This window comes from Ursus maritimus, assembly GCF_017311325.1.
Source record: "Ursus maritimus isolate PB19 chromosome X unlocalized genomic scaffold, ASM1731132v1 scaffold_X1, whole genome shotgun sequence".
Taxonomy (NCBI): Eukaryota; Metazoa; Chordata; class Mammalia; order Carnivora; family Ursidae; genus Ursus; species Ursus maritimus.
In genome coordinates, this window is record NW_024423319.1 from 48,900,449 (window position 1) to 48,925,483 (window position 25,035).

Below are 25,035 nucleotides of genomic sequence, written 5' to 3' on the forward strand. Positions count from 1 at the left end.
TTCTTCATTGAATTTGTGGCATAAGCTGAGTTATTTTGATGAGGTTGTGGAATATAGGTGAGGTTCAGTGGGGTGGAGTCCAGAGCCAACAACCAAGAAAGAATTCATGAGACGTTTTTGGCACAAAATGGTGGTTTATTAAAGCACAGGGACAGGACCCATGGGCAGAAAGAGCTGCTGCCCTGGGTTGTGAGGGGTGGCTGATTATATACTATGGGGTTGGAAGAAGGTAAGGAAACAGGGAGGTTGAGAAAATACTTTCATATGTCAAAGAAGACTCACAGGATACTGGAGGCCTTGCCATTGTCAGGTTAAGGTTGTTTACCCCTCTAGTAAGCATTAACTTGAAGATAGTTGGGAACTTCATGGAAGAACATTACACTCTGCCCGCTTCACGTATCTGTCTATGGGCTGCAGGTTATATAGACATTCAACTGTATTTACACTCCCTTCTGGAAGCTAGGTTTTTGATAGAAATGTTTTGTTCTTGTAGACTGCTAAGACATTTGTAAACTGAGGGAGACTCAAGTCTTGTAGGATTGTGGTCTCTATTGGTTAACTATTTCTTTTTCCTTTAGGGCAGCCAGTAGTGCCTGAGGAATGTCACATACATCCCATGGAGGGGGGTTGCGGGATGTCAGTTTCTGCTTTGTCCTCAGCTTGCCTTCTGTTCCCTCATCAATTTAATCTTATGTATTTGTAGCAGTAGTAAAACAATAAATATAGGAATTTGGAATTTAAAAAGCCTATTTTATACCAACCTCCTCATTTTATACTGGTGGAAACTAAGGTCCAGATAGCAAATGGCTCTCTCTATGAAAAGAAACTATTACTCAATGACAAGTTAATTCTAATCAATATCACATAAAAGAGGTCGACTTCAGTGAACTGGTGAAAACTATTTTTTAAAATCTAACCATTTCAAGCCTCTGGAGATGGTCTTAAGGGTGAACAGAAAATAAATGCCTATTTGAACCAAGACTACTACCCCGCTTTCCCACCTCCCAGCTCAACAAGGCAGAGACTACACTCTACACTGCTGCAGTCAAGAACAAAGCACCCAGATGGAGGGTTTTCTTCCTAGAAGGAGCAAGGTATCAACATTTCTCATTCTGCCCCCAGCTACTTCCTGCTGAGGCTGTCATGGGTGAGTGCAATTGAGAGAGGGGTTTCCTTCTACACAGCACTGACTCATGGAACAGAGGGTCTATCTTTGGCATAGTATATATGAGAATAGTGAACACCAATCACTCTTGCTCCAGCTTGAGGGGTGGTGGTTTTGATGTAGGAAAGACATTAGGGTTTGAAGCCAACAGCCAAGAAGGAATTATTTGGTGCAAAAAGTGTGGTTTTATTAAAGCAAAAGGACAGGACCTGTAGGCAGAAAGAGCTGCCCTGGGCCCATTACTTACTTTCAAGTTGGGAGGGGGTTAGGGATAGTATAAGTCTCTAAGGAATTTTGGAAGCAAGGTTTCCAGGACCTTGAGGGGGCTAGCTATTGTTGGGACGAGATCACTTACTACCACTTATTACCCTCAGGTCTAATAAAACCTGAGTCACGAGCCCCTTCGGATATATATTGGTGAGTCATATGTTTGCGGGGGGAGTGACTGCCAACATATATCTTGAGGTGGTAGAGATAAAGGAAGTTTCCAAAGGAACTTTTATATGTTAAAGTAGACTTAGAGGGCCCAACAGGTTGGGCTAAGATTTCCTTTGGCCCTTAGCAAAGTATCAACATTGAGGCAGCTGAGTCCCTAAGGGAATGTTACTCTCTGCCTGTTTCAAGGACTTGTCCATGGGCTGTAGGTAATAAGGAAATTTAATAATTTTCCTTCTGCCTTTTTTCCCCACATAAGTTTCATGCCAGAAGAGGCCAGCCGAGAGTAGTCTAGGCTATTGCCCACCCCATTGTGATGGTGAAAGGTAATTGAGAGATTATATGTCAAAAAGCTGCTAAAATGATTACATAGGAATTTTTTTTTTAAAGATTTTATTTATTTATGTGACAGAGAGACAGCCAGCGAGAGAGGGAACATAGGTGAGTGAGAGAGGAAGAAGCAGGCTCCCAGCAGAGGAGCCCGATGTGGGACTCGATCCCGGAACGCCGGGATCACGCCCTGAGCCGGAGGCAGACGCTTTAACGACTGCGCTACCCAGGCGCCCCTACATAGGAATTTTTTAACATTAAGGTGGGCAAATGCAAATCCTTTCAATTATTGTCAGAAAACTTCTGAGTCTCAGCCAAGTGCTTTCTCAGGCATAAGCATGGTAGCAATCATAGCTGTTGCTTTCAGCAAATTTGGCACACTCCCAGTTATACCTGTGACCCAATTCAGTGCAGAGGTGGGGTAGCCTTCTTAAAGGAAGAGAATACAAGTCAGAGTCCTAGCTTTTCATAGCTCATGTTTCCTGCTCAAATTCTCTACAAAACTCTTAGGATTAAAACTAATGATACTTAGGTCCTGTCAAAGGCCTGCTGAAGTCAGTTGATAATTAAAGCTATCAGCCTAAAGCAGGGTTGGCAAACTTTCTTTGTAAAGGTCCACATTATAAATATTTTAGGCTTTATGGGCCATATATTCTCTGTGGCAAAAACTGAGCTATTAAATCAGAGTATTAAAACAAGCAATGATAATATGTAAACAAATGAGCATAGCTGTATTCCAATCAAATTTTACTTATTGACACTGAAATTCTAATCTCATATAATTTTCATATCATGAACCATCCTTCTTTTATTTTTTCAACCATTTAAACATGTAAAAATCATTTTTAGCCCATGAACTATACAAACAGGCAACAGGCTGGATTTGGCCTTTGGCTTGTGGCTTGTTGATCTCTGCCTTAGGAACTTGGTATCCATCTATACAAGCTATTTTAAATTTTAACTTGGTAGTTGTTTAATCACTGGAAATTTTTGTACCTTAATATCATTACTTAAACCCTAAAAGTCTTACTAAATTACATGTATATATTGGCCATATAGAAAAACTGAGAAAAGCCCTTTAAAAAGTTTCTGTATGTTCTATAAAATATAAAGATGTCACTCATGTGATGGCCCTTGTTAATAAAGATATCATAAAAAATTTAAAAATCTAGTATGTAAAAGATTAATATCATTAACATCTAATGTTTCTTTTTATCAAATAATGAGTATTATTCTGCCACATTTTCAATTTTTGATCTTGGCTTCCATATTTGAATTTTATATTCAAATTCACTAATTATATTTATCCAGATTTTGTTAGACTTATTGCTCCATATATCTTTATTTGTATTTTAATGATTCTAGTGTATATCCTTCTTTCTTTTTGAAGCCCTTCATCTCTGTTTTGGAGGTAATTGAGATAAACATTTTTAAAGCCATGATAAAAAATTACTGTTACTTTAAAATTTGGTAACAGAATTCTTCAGGGAGAGATTTTTTTTTATTTAACAAAATATCTTAATAGATGGTTGGATATTAAAAATTTGATTCGTAGAGCATGGCCTAACTGGGGATGTGGGGGAGGGGTAAGTAGCTAAATTTCTTTGGACAGAGTTTATCAACAGGGGAAGAGATGCAGGGGGCTAAAAACAATGAGAGGCAAAATAAAGCAGAGAAAGAGGCTGAGTAAATGGTAATGAAACAGTGAGAACTTTCTAGTGGCAAGAATGGCCAAAGAATGACTATTATTTCATTTTAAGTGTGCTGTTCTATTCTGTATATTGTCTTGCCCCCAATGCCTTCAAACCTTCAGTAAAGGGCTGCTCAACCGAATTTTGCATCAGTACTACACTGAGGGAGTGCTAGAGTAAATACAGTGTTTTAACAATGAGTTGTTTGGTGACTGATGAGGAGAACAGGCAAAAGGAAATGTAGATAAAATTAAATTTCCTTCCTATTTGCAGCCCATTAACGAACACTTGAGACAAGCAGAGTATGACATTTCTCCAGGAACTCTCAAGGAGAGTTAGGGAACTGCCCTAATGTTAATGCCTTGCTGGAGGCAAAAAACCTCAGCTTGACAATAGCCAGACCTGTAAGTCCTCTTTACTATGTGAAAATCCTTTTGAAATTTCCTTTATCTCTTCTCCTCCCAACTTAAAAGTATATAATCAAAAGCAACTCACAATCTCTGGGCAGTTCTTTCTGCCCATGAGTCCTGTCCCTGTGCTTTAATAAAACCACCTTTTTTGCTCCAAAAACATCCCAAGAATTCTTGCTTTTCACTCCCAGACCCCACAACACATCACATCAGAGACTACACATTTCAAGTATGTGAGAAATATAATGGGGATCAAGAATATGGCTGTATCAAGAAATCAAGGACAGAAGTGACTACAAATGTCCATTAGAGATATTGGGAAAGATCCTTCCCACCACATGTGGGTGGGTATTAGAGTCAATTTTATTTAAATATTTTTTTCCAAGTGTAATGTGAAGTTACCTGATGTTTTTTCCAACTTTAAGTATAAGTGACAAATAAAATTGTATGTATATATAGAGTGTACAACATGATAATTTTACATATGTAGAGCATTGTGAAATGATTACCACAATCAACTTAATTAAGATATCTAGCACCTCACATTAATTTTTTTTGGTACAGTGAGAAAACTTAAGATTTACTCTCTTTGCAAATTTCAAGTATTGATACAGTATTGTTAACTATAGTCACCATGCTGTACATTAGTTTCCCAGAACTTATTCATCTTATACTGAAAGTTTGTCCCCTCTGACCAACATCTTGCCATTTTTCTCATCCCTCTACCCAGCCCTTGGTAACCACCATTCTACTGTCTGGTTCTATGATTACATTAATAACAGCATATAAGATTGTACAGTTATTTGCCTTTTTCTTTCCAGCATATTTCATTTAGCACAATTTCCTCCACATTCATTCACGTTGCCACAAACAATGGGATTTCCATTGTGTGTGTGTATGTATGTGTATATATATATATATATATATATTTTGGATGTAGTTTTGGAATATAGGTGGGGTTCAGTGAGGTGGAGTCCAGAGCCGATGACCAAGAAAGAATTCTTTAAGTCTTTGGTGCAAAATGGTAGTTTATTAAAGCACAGGGACAGGACACATGCGCAGAAAGAGCTGCTGCCCTGGAGTTGTGAGGGGTGTTTGGTTATATACTATGGGGTTGGATGAGGTAAGGAAAAAGGGAGGTTTCAAAAGGATTTTCCTATGTTAAAGACAACTCACAGGATACCAGAGGCCTTGACATTGTCAAGTTAAGGTTTTTTTTTTTCCCTCTAGCAAGGCATTAGCATTAAGATAGTTGAGAGATTCCTGGAAGAATGTCACACATGTCCCACCCAGGAGTGGGGGGTGGGGGAGGTTGTAGGGTGTCAGCTTATGCTTTGTCTTCAGCCAGCCTTCTGCTCCATCATTTCCCCCCTGAACAATTTTGACCCTTAAATCTTTAAGGTTGTTGAAGGTGGAAGGTCTCTTCTGTAATGTCTTCCTGTTGAATAGGGACATAGAGATGTCCTTACCTATGGGTCAACATTGGTCAGTTGGGGAATGAATAGGGGAGTTACAAAAGGGGGAGGCAGCTGAATCCAACACAGGTCAACAAATATGAACCTCCATAGATGAACCTCCTTGAGTAGAAAGGATTATCTGTTAACTGGAAGTTATGGCAGTGAAGGAGTCTTGACACTAGGAAGGGAAACACCAGAAATGACAAAATAAGGTTATTGTTGTAATGAGAAAGAAAGATCTTTGATAGTTGATCTTTGATAATTTTCTTCTAGTCCAGGAGTTTAAAGCAATCACTAAAAGAAAGAGATCATTTAAAGTGCCAATCTGAGTATTTAGGTCAGTTAGAAACTCAGAAATATTTTGGTGGTAATCTGGAATGTATACACAGCATTCTTCGATTTTGTAAAGCTGCTTTACATACTTGTATCACCCTAGCATTTAATAGAGAAATGCTGTTTTGAGTGTCATTTAGGGCTTTGACCGCGTACTTAAGAGTTTCCATGTGCCAAACATTTTCCAGTCTCAAAGAGGTAAAGACAGATGCTAGGTGGTCATACCAATGTAATACAAAACATCCATCATGGTTTTAAATTTGGAAGGTTGGCTGGGTTGGTAATGGTTTTAATAATGCGTCCATGCATCCAGGCAAAACCCTGGAGTTCAGGGGCTTATCCAGCAAGGGGGAAGCTATGGACACAGGTTAAAGTCACATAGCCATTGGGTCCGAGCCAGTAGCCAGTCACATAATACTCGGCCTCCTTGAACTGCAGTCAGGATTTCAAGGGCTACTCAGTTTTGGAAGGCCATACATGTGGTGATTTCAGGCCCATATTTGATTGGGGAGTTATGACTTGATAATAATCCCCTTTTCTTCCAAATTGCACTGTGAGCATATAGGACCAGGAAAATATATTTGAAGTCAGTATAAATATTTTTAAGGTTTTGCCAATTGCAAAGCACAGATGAGTGCTATTAATTCTGCTTTTGGGGCAGACATGCTTGCTGACAGTGCTTTGCCCTCAATGGAATATAGCATACCCAGTTTTTCTTACCCCTCTTTTCCATGAAACTATTACCATCGGTAAAACAACTGTCCTCCTATTTTCAATAGGGACATCTTCAATCTGGTCGACTAGAATAAATAAGATCAATAACCTCTGAACAGTTATGCTCTACAGAAGTACAATTGTCAGGACCAGGCTTAAGGGTAGCTGGGTTTAAAGTCTGACAGGTTTCAAGAATTATTTCAGTCATATCTATAAGCATAGCCTGGTATTTAATAAGTTAGCCTCTTATCATCTATTGGTGGCCTTTGGTATCTAAGACATTCTGAACCTGATGTGACATCATTACTGTCCCATAGTGAGCTTTGAGTCTCTTTTTACAGGGAGGGCTGTTGCATGCTTGGCTAAAGCCTCTCCTTGTAATTGTACATCTATAGACGTGGATTCTAGGATAAATGTAACCATGCGGGATGAAACCATTACAAAGCCCTCTTTGTTTGAGGTCTAGCCTTAATATCTTAATTAACAAGGAATCACTGACAAATGGGAGAAGACTTGTCAAGAGATAAGGGCACCCCCAAGTCATCATCCAGTCCAACCACAAGGAAAATGGGGTCATCCATTATCTCCACAAGCCCATAGTTGACCCTAGGGAGTGGAGTATGCTCTGGCTTCTAAGGAGCGATTTCATCATCCCAGCCACATAGAATTGTCAAGGTGATAGCTGAGTTACCCAATTGTTGGGGGATCTATCCCATTTTCCAGCCATTTAAATAATCACGTGCCCATGAGGTTCTATTATCCCCACAGAGTAAAAAGCATGAAGATTATCCATACTTGAGCTATTGCATAGAAATAGAAAAAAGTTATTTCTCTGAAGTTTACCTCAAGTTGTCTAGCTTGAGCAAACATTTAAGGACAATCAGATCTAGAATTTAACATCCAAAAAGGTGGGTTATTTAAACATAATTTTTCTCTCTAAAATAACCCTCATTTCCAGAGAGAGCCAAATTTATTTTCAAATTTATTTGAAAAACAAGTCCAGTTTTAACAAACTTGGCCTAACTATTTATATATGCTCAGCAAGAATAGTGATTGATCATATACATCTTTTAGAATCTGCTTTGCTGGAACTTTTATAAGGAATCTCTAGGTTGAACTTTTAGTAGCCTCTCCAGGCCAGAAGCCAAGCCAAGTACTTGCCATCAGAGATACCTGCAATACCTGTAGATTTGGGTGAATTCCTGTTCTTGAGGTCCCCAAAGTATCCTCAGGTTCCTTTACCTGCCAGGAAGTGACATTCTTTACTCACCTGGTGAGGTTGCTGGGAACTCTTTAGCAAGATATCAGACCAACATTTCCAAGGGTGTTTAGGGCTCCAGGTTTCATGAAGTCAACCTTAGTTCCTTAAAGCTGTTTGGTCATATCTGAGTCTATGTATGTCTCTCAAATATGACATTCCAAAATAACCAATGTTTCCAGTGGTGTCCTGTTACAAGGAGAACAGATTCTTTTTGAACTTATGCAAATGATTATGACTGCCATGGAAGAGAGAATACTTACTGAGACCTTTTTAATTTCAGAGGGCTCAGGTAGAGAGAAAAGTTAAATGCTTTAATTTGCTTTATTATTATTTCTGTATATCACTGATGTCTTAAGAGAAAGTGTCCTCAATCTGGAAGAGCAAACATTAGAGAACAAGCAATGCTTTAAACAAAAGTCACAACACTATCATCTTTTAGTTTATTTAGTCCTATGTTACTAATTCTTGTTTAGTTTGAATGCAGCCCTTAGTTCTGGAAAATCTTAACTATTTCAGTTTTAGGATTCTATAATGATATCAAATATCTGTATCCGTCCTAAAAATCCTTTATATGAATCTTCTTTAAGATGAAACTCATTTTATAAGAGAATAAAAACAATTACAGAAGACAAAAACTCAGAATGGACATGGTTAGAGATCTGATGAGATGAGAGTTTACAATATAGCTGGCAAGGAAATCAGGTTACTTCTGTGACACATAACACTTCAATAGCCAGAATATGGAGTGATGATTACCTTATAGTAACACACTAAAACTTTAGGAATTGCATATTATCTCTAGAAAAGTTACAGCATTTACGCAAAGGTAACCTAAGGCTTATCATTTGTTTAACAGTACTTCTGGAGTAACTTAGCATACCAAAGAAAAAGGCCTAATGAGTTAAAGAGACTTCATTTACAATTTAAATGTTGGGAAGTTTGTTAAAACCATAGAATGTTTTAAAGCACATGCTTGCATAGGATTACAGATCATTACAAAACTCAATTATTTTTATTTAACCAAGGTGACAATAAAAGATTTGAAAGGCAAATATGTAGGGGTCTATAATTGTTAGCAAAATTTAGCTCCTTTAATATTGAGAAGTTTTAGCCAAGTAATGGAAGACCTGATAAAAGACAAAACATAGAAACTTTCTGGGCAGACAAAAGAGAAAAAAAACCTTTGTTTACATTTTCTAATCCAGAGAAGATGAACAATTCAAGAAACCTTCGTCTTTTTGAACAGAGAGAAAGCAGATTTATATATCTTATACTACTGCACTTTAAAAATCCATTCAGTTCAATCTTAGTCCATCCTGACCACACCTAAAATTCCTTTCCAAGATTTCCCTTCACAAACCTTCTATAACTTTCTTTTGCATTCAGATTTTATCCCACACCATCTTTCCAAACAACCATCTTATTTAGGACAAAATAACCTTCTTTTACCTTCAATTAAAAATGCATTCCCAGGCGTGCCTGGGTGGCTCAGTCATTAAGCATCTGCCTTCAGCTCAGGTCATGATCCCAGGGTCCTGGGATGGAGCCCGCATTGGGCTCCCAGCTCAGCAGGAAGCCTGCTTCTCCCTCTCCCACTCCGCCGTTTGTGTTCCCTCTCTCTCTGTATCTCTCTCTGTGAAATAAACACAATCTTTTTTTTAAAAAAATGCATTCCCATTCCTTATCCTTCTTACATACCTCCCACTTTTCTACGTACAGAGTTGCTTCCTTATTTCCATCAGTCTTCATTATATTTAGTAGAATTTTGCATTCTTTAGAAACCTTAGTCTCCAGTGAAGACTAAGTAGTAACCAACTGTGCACTGTTACACCAAAACCTTTAGATGGCAAATTTATGAATCAATTAACAAAACATGTTTACTAACAGATTTAAATATCCTTAGTTTTTTGCAATGAGCAGTCAAAAGCACAAACCTACGTCCAGTAATCAACGATTTAGTACTTTATCCTATTTGGAAAAGACCTAGATGTCCAATAAATTTAATTTCATTTATTATCCAAGCAAACTTTAAAGTTTCAGGTTACCAAAGACTTTGAAAGCTATTTTAACAATGACCCATGAAAACTTTGATGAGATAGACAATTAACCATCATTTTAGTCATCTTTTTGCTAACAACTCACAACAGAAATAACAGTTTGTTTGATCTTCAGTAAACCTCCATAGAAGTTTCACGTTTAGTGCTGACAACTTTAAAGACATGCCTATCTTAAACCAACAAACTTAACTTAGCTCGAATACTGAATTATGTTCCACCTGGATCCTCTCCATTGCCAATTTTTACCTGAGACACTGGTGGGGGAAATCTGGAGTGAGTGGTGGTAAGTCCAGGGGGTGTTCTTCTTGCTCCTTGATGGTGAGGGTAGGAGGAGGAGCCATGGTGCAGGAGGCCCTGATGGTACAGAAGCCAGTTACTCAGGCTGCACCCAAGGTGGTGCAGAACCAGGAGGAGGCAGAAAGAGAAATGCTGCCAGAGGAAGAGAAAGGGTTCCCGGTTTTAGAGTTCATCAGCTCCAACAGGAGCAGATGCCATGTTTTCCTGCCAACAAGGGGGAATAGGCAGTCCATGTCAGGCCAGAGAAGACAGGGAATTTCCCTGAAACAAGGGAGTTTCTGCAGCTGCTTGGGAATATTCCTTGAATATTGAATTTGAATTGAATATTAATTTGTTTTTTAATAGCATATATTTAGTCAGTGGCAGAAAAAAATTAGAATCTCTGGCTCCTAATTTCAATCTAACATTCTATTATTTGTTACATATTTTCAAGGAGGGAGGAAAAAATCCCATCATTGGTACATTCTGAAATTTAGAAGTCTAAAAAGTAGAAATCTATAAAAATTCACATGCACAAACTTCTGAATTTTAAAGCATTTCTCATAATAACTTTATCTTTGTGACAGAGAAATTTTCTGAAAAATCTAGTCACTGCCCATATTTCTTACTAGTCATTTCTGTGAAATGCAGTAAGTACTCTGTCAAATAGCAGACAAAAAAAGATTACTCTCTCCCCTTTGTTCCTATTCCCTGACTGGAAAGCACTAGCAAGACTGAATGTTGGTAAGTTCAGAAGAAGGCTGTGTAGATTTGGTGACTTGACCAGTTTTACTAGTGCTAGTATTGTTGACAGTAGAGGAGGCAATGGTTAAAAAAATCTGGATAGTTCATTGTCTGACAAAGAAGCCATGCTAATAAAAAGGAAAGCTAAAAGGTTTGGGGGTGCCTGGGTGGCTCAGTTCTTTAAGTATCTGCCTTTTGCTCAGGTCGTGATCCTGGGGTCCTGGGATTGAGCCCTACATTGTGCTCCCTGCTCAGCAGGGAGCCTGCTTCTCCCTCTCCATCTGCTCCTCCCCTCCCACTCATGCTCTCTCGCTCTCGCTCTCTCTCTCTCTCTCTCTCTCTCTCTCTCGTGCTCTCCCTCTGTGTCTCAAATAAATAAATGAAATCTTATAAAAAATGCTAAAAGATCTTCTACTCTCCTTTAGTAATGAAACTGGGGGGAGGGATTGCCATTTGTCTCAAATGCTACCACGGCTTTTAGTACAAAACTGATGTTCAGAGGAGCATAGTTAGCATGCCTTAATAAAGAGGGTCTATTTACAAATAAGTTTGGGAGATGCTGGATTTTTGTTTTGTTTGTTTTATTCCTGCAGAACACCTCAGTCCCTTGAATGGTATATTATGCATTGTGAATTTCCAATGGGAAAGAGAGGATTCTGCATTTCTCATATTTTATTAGAAAAGTGTTTTAAGTGATTCATGTATCAAATCACAGCTCTGAAATCTAATCATTTTTCCTCTCACAAGTTCTCAATAATCTCTTTCCATTGAAAGCCCACACTATCTATTGATATACCACTTCTTTCCATAATAACACTTGCCTAATATTTTACAATTTAGAAAGTACCTTTATTTCCCAACCCATTCCAGTCGACTTGACGCTTATTAATATAATCTGAGTTTATAGATTCATAATTTTGTGTTATCACAGCTTTTATATTTTTAAACGGAAAACTTCAAAAGTGTTTTCACCCTTTGTCTCAAATTTTCTTTCTATCCACATTTTGAGTATGATATCTTGCTATTAATGATTATTTCTACTTAATTCCACATATTTAACTTTAAAATGCATTTCCAATACGAGTATACCACAATGTTGACATTTCTGAATTCTTGATTTTTATTTCACTCTCAGTTGTCTGTTTCACCTAATACCTGTTCAACTTTTTTAGGTTGAGCACAGGAGTAACATATTTTTAATGCTTACATATATGAAAATACTTTTATTGTATTATTAGTATTAATATTAGTCTATTTATTAGTTCCTGATGCTGTTGTCAAAGAATGCTATGACATAGTTGCTTAAACAACATAAATTTATTCCATCACAGTTCTGGAAGCCATAAGTCTGAAATCAAGGTGAATGTAGGGCTGTGTTTTAGGGACGATTCTGTTCCTTGACTCCTCTAGCTTCTGGTGGTTCTAGGCATTTTTTGCCTCCATCGCTTTAATCTTTGCCTCCATCTTCATATCACTTTTTCTTCTGTGTCTGTCTCTCACAACTTCCTGTGCTTCTCTCTGATAAGGGCACATGTGATTGCAATTAGGGCCCACTTGGATAATCAAGGATAAATACACTCCTCAGTATTCTTAATCACATCTTCTGCCACATGAGGCAACATTCATAGGTTTCAGGGATTTGATGTAGATATTTTGGGGGAGTTCACCTTTCAGTTTAGTATAGTCTTCATGTTTGATTTATTTCAGAGGGTCAATTCGAAGTCTTTCTTCCTCCAAAGTAAGTTTTAATTTTACCATTGCATTTTTTTTACATTAGTCTACTCCCATATATCTTTTTTCATCTGTTGTATTTTTTTATATCAAACTATTTTTGTCATGCAATCATCAGGTTTTATAGCACAGAAAAATTCATTCTTATATAAATGGGAATCTGAAACGGGTAGTTTCTAAATTTTTCTTCTGTTTCCTTTAGTAATTTTTTTCAGAGATGTACTTTTTATTTGTAGGCTTCTCTTGGGCTACAACATTTTTTTTCATAAACCTCACATATATTTCTTTTTAAAACTTTGCCAAAGTACGATTGATACAGGCCTCCTTGACTTTGGCTCTCCTCATTGTCTATTGAAATGCTATTAAAATCCTGGGGCACCTGGGTGGCTCAGTTGGTTCAGTGTCCAACTCTTGATTTTGGCTCAGGTCATGATCTCAGGGCTGTGAGATTGAGCCCTGTGTAGGGCTCCATGCTCAATATGAAGCCTGCTTGAGATTCTCTCTCTCCGTCTCCCTCTGCCCCTCCCCCCACTCAATGCTCTCTCTCTCTCTTTCTCTCTCTCTAAAATAAATAAAATCTTAAAAAAAATAAGAAATGCTACCAAAATCCTTTCACATTTAAAGCTGGAAAGGGGGTTAATATGCAAATGTCTTAGTCTCATTTTAGAAAATTGTGTGTTGTGCTCTCTCTTCCTTTCAACCATTCATCCATATTGCTTCTTTTGGAATATTGAGCCTCTTTTGCTTCTCCTGGATTACTACCATTTATTCTTTACATATAACCTTAAATAATATTTTCTTCAAGAAGTCTTTCTTGGTCTCCCAATATTGAGTAAGATGTCTTGCCTATATGTATGTGCCTAGAATACCTTGTACTTAAATACAGCATTTGTCATACTACATTATAATTATCTGTCTCCCCAGTAGACAGTGAGCAACTTAACGGGACAAATTGTGATTTGTTTGTATTATATTCTCAAAACTGAGCACAGTACTTAACACCAGTAGGCAAATAATAAGAATTTCTTGAATTGTGACCTTGGCATATGTCATCTACCAAAGTTCCTCTCTAAACCACCAGGGTTTAGTTTGTTACCTCTATTTTAGCTTCACATTCTGGGTTCACCCTGTACTGACCTTTATCATAAAACATATCACAATATATGATTTTATAATAACAATAATTAGAATTTATTACACATTTACTGCATGCTAGACATTGTGCTAAACAATTGACCTGTACTATCTCCTTTATCCTTCACAATAACCTTGTAAATTAGTACTATTATTATTCTGTTTCTAGATGAAGAAATGGGCATAAAGAGGGTAAGCATATTGTCCAATGTCACACAGTTAGCAAATGGAAAAGCTTGATTTTTTTTTAAGATTTTATTTATTTATTTGACAGAGATAGAGACAGCCAGCGAGAGAGGGAACACAAGCAGGGGGAGTGGAAGAGGAAGAAGCAGGCTGCCAGTGGAGCAGGAAGCCCGATGTGGGGCTCGATCCCAGGACCTTGGGATCACGCCCTGAGCCGAAGGCAGACGCTTAACAACTGAGCCACCCAGGCACCCTGGAAAAGCTTGATTTTTAACCCATACAATTTAACTCCAAACATCATCCTATTAACCAATATAATATACTTCTCCCATGTTTGCTGCTGTCTCTAATAGCAAACTCACAAAATTCTTAGGGCAAGTATTGCACATTCTTCCCATTGCCTACTATGGCATATAATGTTTAGTAGCTGCTCAATAAATGTTCTGTATGAATAAATGAATGGCATAAAGTAAAGTTCAGATTACTATTCCGTATGAGTTCAAAATATTATTATTTCAGAAAAAGAAAATATAACCTATAAGTTTTACATTCCATACTCACAGAATTTTTTAAAAATCTATGTCTTTGTAAGAATCATTTAAAAATGTAGTTCAGATATGCAGCTTAGGTCCCTAGAGATATTAAATATGTTTATTTCCATCCAGTATATAAATATTTACAGGACACCTAGCTGGTTGGTTAAGTGTCCAGCTCTTGATTTTGGCTCATCTCATGGTCAAGAGAAAGAGCTCCAAGTTGGGCTCCATGCTGGACATGGAGCCTACTTAAGATTCTCTCTCCCTTTGCCTCTTCTCTCTCTCTCTCTCCCTCTCAAAAAAATATTTCCTACTTCTATATATATTTTGATTGAATTTACTAACAGTGGGCCACAACTTTTCACAATTTGAATCATCAAAAATTCTATCAGTTAGACCCTGTAACTTTCAGAACTGGATTTTCCTAGTCTTCAGTAGTCTTTTTATCCTTTTCATAAATTTTCAAACATTCTGCTATCAGCTCATCATAGTAAGGGCCTGACATTCAGATGACCAATACTTTCACCTTCCAAGGTTTGGTTATTATAATATAGGTGCTATTTGATCTATTCACCTCTTTCACAGAATATCAATACAACATTGTTCTTCCTTATACTTCCAAGCAGTTACTATCCTCCAACAAAGGTAATCATTATCTAGATTTCTAATATCATGAAGTAGTTTTGTCACACTATTTTTTCCATTGTATAAGAATGTAATCTTGTAGTAATTACTCCCTATTTCTAGCACTTTCAGCCAATGTTGTTTCTGAGATTCATCCTTAAAGTTACATGTAATAGTGATTTTTTTTTCATTTTTATTGCTGTGTAGTAATACTATTATGAACACATTAATCCATGCTACCATTTATAAATATTTGGGTTATTTTTAATTTGGGAATATTTTGTACAAAGCTGCTATGGACATTCTTCTATATTATATGGGTGGATATTTTTCTTGGACAAGTACCTAGGCATAAAAATTTTTGGGTTACATAATTAGAATATGTTTAGTTTTTAAAGATATTGTGATTCTTTCCAGAGTGTTTGTACCTATTTACACTTCAGAGTGTATGAAAGTTCCAGTTATTCTGTATGCTTTCTAGAATGTAGTGTTATTGTCAGGATTTCAAAAGTATTCATTCTAGTGAATGTGTAGCAGTACCTCACTGTGGTTTTAACTTGCATTGTTGTAATGACTTTTTAAATATGTGTATTGGCCATATGGATATAGATCAATATCTATCATCTATCTATCATCTATCTGTCTATCTATCTATCTATCAATCATCTATCTAGATTAATAGCCTATTCATTTTTTGCCCAGTTTTTTTTCTCGTGGGTTATCTTTTACTTTGCTTATTTTTCTGGATGCTTGTCCTTTGTTATACATAATAATTGAAAACACATTTTCTAGGGGAGGAGGAGAAAGATGGTGGAGGAGTAGGAGAGCCTATTTCAACCAGTCCCCTGAGTCAAGCTGGATATCTACCAGACCATCCTAAACACAGACGAAATCAACCTGAGACATAAGAAGATACATCTGGATCTCTACAAACAGAACATCTCCAGCACTTGGTCTCCTGGGTAGTCAAGAGTCTGCCCGCAGAAATCAGAAGATAAACAGAAGGGGGAGGGAGCTGCCGAGATTGGGCACCTGGAAGGCAGAAGCCTCCCATGCTGGGGAGAGGGCTGCACTAACAGACTGGTAGCAGCAGGGAAACCAAACTGAAACCAGGAGCTTGAGAGCTTATGCGTGAACTGGGGGTGGCTGGCGGTTTTAGAAGCACAAAGGGCAGAGACAAGCCTGCCCTGGGAGCGAGGACTGGGAGAGCAGCTATGGGGGGCACAATCCGGGATGCTGCGGCTTTTCAGCAGCACTGGCAGAAACGGAGTTAGAGTGGCCTGGAGAGCTCAGTGACGTGCAAACTGTGAGCTCTTTGTTATGAGACAGGTTTGGATACGGTCACTACTACTCCGACTCTCAGAGGAGACACAGAAAGCTGCCAGGGAAAGCTGCCAGAGAACAAAAGCCCAGAAGAACCAGTGCTCACTGTGCCCATCCCCCCCCACAGGGGGAAGGGTAACTCTGTCCAAACAGGGTTGCTTGAGTATCAGCCCTGCAGGCCTCTCCCCCAGAAGCTAGGCTGAAAGAACAAGAAGCCCACATCCCTAAGGTCCCTATAAAACAGGTGCATCTTGCTTGGGTCCTGGTCAATAATTTGGGCACTGTACATCCCCACAACCACACCTCACCAGAATGACAATGAGGAGGAACCCCCAGCAAAGGAAAGAAACAGAGACTGTGGCCTCTGCACAGAACTAATGCATATGGATATAACCAAATTGTCAGAAATGGATTTCAGAGTAACAATTGTCAAGATGATGTATGAGCTTGAAAAAAAATATTAACAAAAATATGGCATCTTTAAGGGCTGAAATGAGAATGAATCTGGCAGAATTCTATGAGTGAAATGCAGTCTAAACAGGATGCTCTGATAGCCAGGGTAAACGAGGCAGAAGATGAATTAGTGAGTTAGAGGATGAGATGATAGAAAAGAAGGAAAGAGAGACAGCATGGGAAAATAACTCCATCTTCATGAAAAAAAGCTATGGGAGATTAGTGACTCAATGAAACTTTCCAATGTCAGAATCATCGGCATCCCTGAGGAGGTAGAGAAACAGAGTTCTAGAAGAGATATTTGAACAAACTGTAACTGAGAATTTCCCTAATTGGTGAAGGAAACAAGCATTCGTGTTCAAGAGGCAGAGAGGACCCCTCCCAAGATCAGTGAGAACAGACCAACACCATGACATATAATAACACAATTCGCAAATCTTAGATCCAAGGAAACAATCTTGAAAGTGGCAAGGGGGAAGAGATTCCTCACGTACAGAGGGAGGAACATCAGAATAATGTCAGACCTGTCTACAGAGACCTGGCAAGCCAGAAAGGGCTGGCAAGATGTATTCAGAGCACTAAGTGAGAAGAACATGCAGCCAAGGATTCTTTATCCAGCAAGGCTGTCATTCAGAATGGAGGGAGAGACAAGGAGCTTCCAAGACCGGCAAAAACAGAAAGAATATGTGACCACCAGGCCAGCCCTACAAGAAATATCAAGGGGTGTTCTCTAAAAGTAGAAAGACCCCAAGAGTGATACAGAACAGAAATTTACAGAGACAATTTATAGAGACAATTACTTCACAGACAACATGACAACATTAAAATCATATCTCTCAATAAATCACTCTCAATGTGAATGGGCTAAATGATCCCATAAAAAACCACAGGGTTGCAGATTGGATAAAAAGACATGACCCATCGATCGGCTGTCTACCAGAGACTTGTTTTGAACCTAAAGATACATCCAGACTGAAAGTGAAGGGATGGAGAACCATTTTTCATGCCAAAGGACCTCAAAAGAAAGTGGGGTAGCAATTCTCATATCAGACAGATAAATTTTAAGCTAAAGACTGTAGTTAGAGATACAGAAGAACACTATATTATTCTTAAAGGGTGTATCCAACAAGAGGACCTAACAATTATAAATATCTATGCCCCCAACAGGGGAGCAGCCAAATACAACGTATCTCAATAAGAACTAATCAAAATAAAATATGGAGAGAAACAAGGAAGGAAGGAAGGAAGGAAGGAAGGAAGGAAGGAAGGAAGGAAGGAAGGAAGGAGGAAGGAAGAAAAAAAGAGAAGGGAAGAACAGGGCATCAGTGAGCTATGAGGCAATTTTAGGTAACCTAATAACTGTGTAATTGGAGTCCCTGAAAAGTTCAGGGAGAGAGAACATACACATTATAGTATCAGGAAAAAGAGAGATGAGCTCCCCAGAGACTTTATGAATACTAAAAGAGTAATAAGGGAATAATATAAACAACTTCATGTCACTAAACTACAACACAAATAAAATGCAAAAAGTCCTTGAAAGACATAAATTACCAAAGCTCATTTGAAAAAAATCCTTCTAGTTACTAAGTCTGAAAGCTGGGAGCCATTCTAGATTTTGTTGTTCCTTTGTGTTACCAATATTTCTTCTCTAAATCATTTATTTTGATTCCAACCCTGAAACAGATCTTGAAATAGTCTTCTACTTTTCAGTTCCTACTACCACTGCCTTATTCTCGGCGCTAAAATTCCTTTACTTGAAATATTACAACACCCTCCAATGTTGCTTTCCAGAATAAAATCTGTGGCCCACATTTTCCAGTGTGAAATATTGAATAAATTCCAGTTCATTCAAGTTAACCACATGATAAAATCTAAGTTCTTATTGTTCCATATATGACTCTTGGTGACCTAGCTCATTTACTGTCCCAACTCACCTCTCATTCTAAGCCTTAGCAACACGAAACCAGATATAATTCCTCAAAGACACCAGATTTACTTATGTTTCTATGAATTTGCATAAGCCCATCGGTTGACATGGACTGTTCTTTCTCTTTTTTTTTTTGCTGTCTGGTGAATACTAGTCATTGCCTAAAACCCTGTTCCATCAAAATTCAACAGGTAGTAAGGCCTACAACTTAGTCGTGATGGGAAATCTGAAACTGTTCTTGAAAACCAACCTTAGTGTTCTGGAGCCAAAATATGTAACATGAACACTGAGTTTGGGTATAAAGAACAGCAATAGTTTTAGTGCTTTGCCAGGCAAAAGAGGCTGCAGTAGGTGAAGCTTAGTCTTCAAAACTGTAAGCCTGCCAGGAAAAAGGGGCTGGGGTTTTTATAGGGAAATACAGGATCTAGCCAGTTTTGACAGGACTTGTGTAAGTGCTGCCAGCCTCTTAGTGATATTCTCAGGGTGGTACCAGGTTCCTGAAACAATAGGCTAAGAAAGGAGGAGAAAAGGTTTGCAAAAGAGAGGAAAAAAAGGTTACTTAGTTTAAAATCAAGCTTTGCTGAAGGATTAGTGCAGATTTTGATTTTTATTCAACTTTATGCTTTTAAGTGGTTTCAAAATCATACCAATGAACTATATGTACTCTGTTACACTAAAAATCGTTGATATAGCTTGTACTTATAATGGGTCTTTTACCCATGCATGATTTTATACCATCAGGTATTGATCATTTAGAAAATATTCAATCACCAAGTTATACAGATCTTCCAAATATTGACATATTTCATTATACAATATCACAAAATCATCCTCATTTATTGGGAAGCTGTCGATCTCATGGTGGTAATAATAGTAACTAGTTTTCCAAAATTCTAATTTCCACTTGAAACCTTAAATATTATCATTATTGGCAAAAAGAAAAAAAATTCTTCCAGTTATTTTCCTTGAAGTATCAGATTCACTTTACTTGTTTTTGAGAAAATATCTGCCAAATATCCAAGTCTGAGTAACAGTTTACCTATCATTCATTTAAAAATGATGTTCCACAAATAAAGGGTCCTATTGAGAACATAACTTAAACAATTGCACAATTGCTTTTCTTTGAGATAGCCAATGTACTTCATCATGCAGAAGTACTATACGGGCACTTTCATTTTATCAGAGACTATTTAAAAAGACACGTGAACAAGTGTCAAGCTTTAATAAAATGTATAAATTTTACTGCTTTACAGAGGATATTAAGTGAAGCTGTTTTTTGTTTGTTTGTTTGTTTGTTTGTTTGTTTGTTTTTAACTGCAAATGCATGGTGCTAAATATACAATGACTAATCTTAACTGTTTGGTCCCAGTACCTTGTTTCATGGCAAAACTACTGGAATTTAACCCATCATTGCCTTTGTACCATCAATGTAAATGTCAACACAATTTAAAAAAAGGCCAACATTTTAAGATCATTATAAAAATAGGGTTAACCCTGCAGATTCTGTGAAGGGATCTTGCAGACCACACTTTGAGAATATCTGTAATAGAAAACCATGGCAAAGAAATATGGTAACTGCCAGGGCCACCATAATTGGAATTTGGGGAAATTTCCAAAAATAGTTGAGATTTATTGAGTACTGTGTTCTAGTTACTATGCTAAGCATTGAGCATGTATCAGTCTACAAAACAGAAATTTCTGAATATAATTTAGTTAATATTTATCCCTGTCCTGATGGAATTTACATACTAATGGGGATAAGCCAATTGAGAGAAGAGAGCTATATGTAAAATTGAGCCATACAGTAATTTAGAACAAATAGTGCAGTTCTCCCTACTGTTACTCTTATTTGAGATTCAAACAAGCAATATATTAGCTAAATCTTTTAATTCATTGTAATTCAATGATACTTGTTTTGCATAGTAAGTCATAAGTGAATAACTGTGAATCTTTTTAAACTGTTGTGTGTTCGTGCTTATATTCACTATAGCCTTTCAGATCTAGATTTCAGGATCCAATATTGCTTACATTTTCATTTCCTCCTTTTACTTTTCATTTATCTCTGAGACTGGAAAGATGATTTCTAACAGAGGATTAATGGGAGATATAGGGATCTACAGAGACAAGCAAGCCATTATCCTCACCAGGATCTAAAATGGTAAAGGTCCTATAGAACTTGATGATAACCTGAGGCCATAAATGTCTCCCATTGTCACCTACGGCAGTTTGTCATTATTGCTCTCCTCTCTACACTGCCAAGGTCTTTTTCAGATTCAGTTATAATCATAAACTCAGTGCTCTACTAACTTCTCTCTCCTCTGCTGTCAAAATCTAGTAAATGACATCCACAAATGGATGTGATTTTAGCAGAAGGTCTGGAAGGACTCATTAGTAAGAAAAAGCTTCAAATAGAAAAGAATGTCACTGAGTTGAAACACATCACCAAATTGATTCCATCTAAATTGATTTGCCTTGTCCAGATGGTGTAAGTCATTGAGCCTATTTCCAAGAACAAGTTAATGATTTTAAAGGTGATTCAAAGGGGTGTGGTTGACGATGGCAAAGGAGGTGAGCTTTGGTCTTGAAGGATAAGAATCTCTGTTCTGAATTACTTTAAACTCTACTATTGAAGTAATTTAATAAAACTCTATGGACCTCTGTTTTCCCATCTAATAAAATGGGAGTATAAACACTTCCAACAAATATCCCAGAGTTTTATAATGGAAGAATATATTGCAAAGCACATTGTACATATGAAACTTAAAAAAAATGTTGTACATATGAAATTTTTAAATGTTTTAAAATAATAATCACTGGAATAAAGAAGCACTGCAAAGTTTAGTATTTCTCAAAACAGTCATTACTCTTAGAAGTAAATGTTGATCTTTAAAGAACTATGAAGTTATCTTTTCATTTTAATTCATTAGTGGTAGGGAAAAAAAACAAGTATTTTCAATTTTTCCCTAAAATAAAGAAGCATTCCTGTTTTCACCTTTATTCATTCTTCCCCAACAACCCATAACCAGAAAGTCGTAAATACTCTAGCTGTGCAGAAGATGTTCTTTTGTGCTTCCGTGTTTTTGCACTTTCTATATAACTTTTTTCCTGATCAATTTTTCTCACCTATGAAAACCCAGTTGGAAGGCCATTTCTTCTGCAAAACCTTTCCTAACCTCCCAAGACAGAGCTACTAGAAACTCCTCTCTCTTTTCATTACATTGTGTACTAATTTTGTACAAATAATTACAGAATAGATATACCACCACTCATTACATTTTGTTGCAATTTTTTATCGTCTTTCTCCTCCACTAGATTGAGAGATCATTAAAGGCATCGATCATGTCTTCTTCCCACCCTCTGTACCCAGCACAGTTCCAGCCACATAACTGTTAAATAGAAATAAATAAAACCATGAATATACCCTCCCAGTTAAACTTGCTTTTGTGTATAGATATCTGACAGTTGGAGACAGCTATGTACCTTCTCTGTTCTGACCTATCACTGCCTATGTAATCTTTATGTGACTTGCGTAGTTGTGTTTCTATCGTCCTTGCATCTCTGTTTACCCTGTGCTCCACAGAATATCTTAAATGTTCCTCAGATACTCATCCATAGCATTATTTAAATAATGTATAATTTAGCATTTAAAAATGTTATATAGGCAAGCATGAAGTCAGTCATGTAAAATGAAAGCTGAACTTGCTTATACTTACAAAATCTACATCAAAACCTGAGCATGGAGGAAACAATGAAGATGTTTTGTTTGGTTTTCAATTTGGGGGTTTGTTTGTTTGCTTTTTTGTTCACCATTCTCATAGAATCAGCTCCAAAACTTTTAATGAGATAGATATTTGAATCTTTCATACTTTTTTTGTTATTGCTTGGCCACTTGAGTTTTTTTTTTAATCTATAGCACATGATTCCTAAAATTTTAGTGAAACAAAAAGGGAAAACACAAAACAAACAAAAAATCTCTAGCTATGACTTGCAGAGTACAGGATTTTTACCAATATTTCTTGATTCTTTTTCCAAGAAAGCTCCCAATGCTCTATGGCCAAGATTGGCAATTTTATTTTTCTGAAAAGAGGCAGATAATAAATATTTATAGCTTTGTAGACCAAGAGACAAAAGTAAGTATATTATGAATGGCATTCATAAAAAAAGAGAAAAGAAATTTCCTCAATTTTTGTATTGACAAAATTCAAAATGTAGTAATAATAATAATTCAGAACAATTTTTTTGTAATGTCAGTGTACTAATGAGAAGAATAAAATTATTTTTTGGAAAAGGAGCAATAACATTTCATGTAATTTGGGCTTAAAGTTAGTATTTCCTGGGGTGCCTGGGTAGCTCAGTCATTAAGTGTCTGCTTCGGCTCAGGGTGTAACCCCTAGGTCCTGGGATTGAGCTCCGCATCAGGCTCCCTGCTCCACTGGGAGCCTGCTTCTTCCTCTTCCACTCCCCCTGCTTGTGTTCCCTCTCTCTCTGGCTGTCTCTCTGGCTGTCAAATAAATAAATAAATAAATAAATAAATAAATAAATAAATATCTTAAAAAATGAATATATAAGTAAAGTTAGTATTTCCTATGATTAAAATTGACTACAAATTTCATTTGTTAATGCTTATCTGTAGTAAGATTTTAATTATTTCATTTTTGAAAATTTCATTTCATAAATCGGTAATACATGTGGCATTCTAAAGGCTGATAAGTGCTTTATTGTGATTTATAATAGCAGTGACAAATGATAACAGCACCATACACAGTTTCTGTTACAACTACTCAACTCTGATGTTGTAGCACAAAATCATCCATAAAGAATGGATGGACGAATGTGACTGTGTTTCAATAAAGCTTTATTTATAAAACTGATATTTGAATTTCATAGAATTTTCACATGTCACAAAATATTACATTTCTTTTGGATTTTTTTAGCTTTTTAAAAAGATAAAAACAATTCTCAGCTCATGGACTGAAAATAGCAGGTGGCAGCCTAGATTTGGACCCCTGACTGTGGTTTACTGACCATCTACTAAGCCCCTGTATTACAGCCATAATTACAAGTGACTTACTTTGGTATTGGTGGCAGAATATCTAGGAGGACAAGAGGCAGAAGATTTTTAAAAAAAAGGGGGGGAGATCTAGGCTTTCCCTTTCTATTAAGCCTTTTCTTAACTGCCCTGTTCCCATATTTCCAATCCCAGATTCCCATTCTCCTTCCCTTTTATCACTATTCCCAGACTGGATATACTTTTCACTCTGCAACGTAATGAATATGCTATCACTGTCCGGCAGGCAATTCATTCCTTCATAATGCAGTATTTTTAATGTTTCAAATCTCACTGACTCCATACTCTCAGGCAAGCTAAGAGCCCTGCAAAATGACCAGTAAGCTTCTCATAAGGGATGTGTGTGTGTGTGTGTGTGTGTGTGTGTGTGTGTGTGTGTGTGTTGGAAAGGGATGAGAGTGTAGGCAAGTGAACATGAATATGGAAGTGAATGGACTAGTGAGAATACATGAGAAGAAAACAGGGAACCATAGTTTTGGTACATGCAAGAAGAGAATCATGATCTTTCATTATGAATAGATGAATATCAGTGTGTCTCTACATAGTGATTAAGACATAAGGTGTTTAAATCTTCTCTGGTATCTGTGGAAACAGAATTTGTGCTTTTTTTTTTTCCTACTGGAAAACTAATGAGAAGAATGAAAGACTTTTTGGGGGAAAGGGGATAACATTTCACTTAACGGGTTCAAAGTCAATATTCTCTAACATTCAAATAGATTACAAATTTTATTAAATTTTATTCTGTGTTGAGATTTTATGTATTTCTAAGTTAGAGAAGGAAAATTGAAAAGTTGGTTTATGTGTGTAAAAATTCAATTAATTTGTAGGCATATACATAAACTGTTAAATGTTTAGGCCCAATTTTACCATGAAACACAGTATAAGAAGCCATAGCCAAGCAAAAAGAGATCTATTTAGTAGTCACATTACCTTGGTTGTAAACTTCATTTCTATTCCTTACTAATTAAATGATCACAAGTAAATTATTCAATCTCTTTAAGCATTATATTTTCCTATTTGAATCCTCACAAAGTAAGCATAATTATCTCTTAATTTATAGATGAGCAAGCTATGTAATACATGTGGTCCCATAACTGCAACTCAAAAAAAATTTTAATCTTTATAAATTATATACATCATTAAATGTGTTCTATGAACTTTGTACTGATCACTGTTTGAT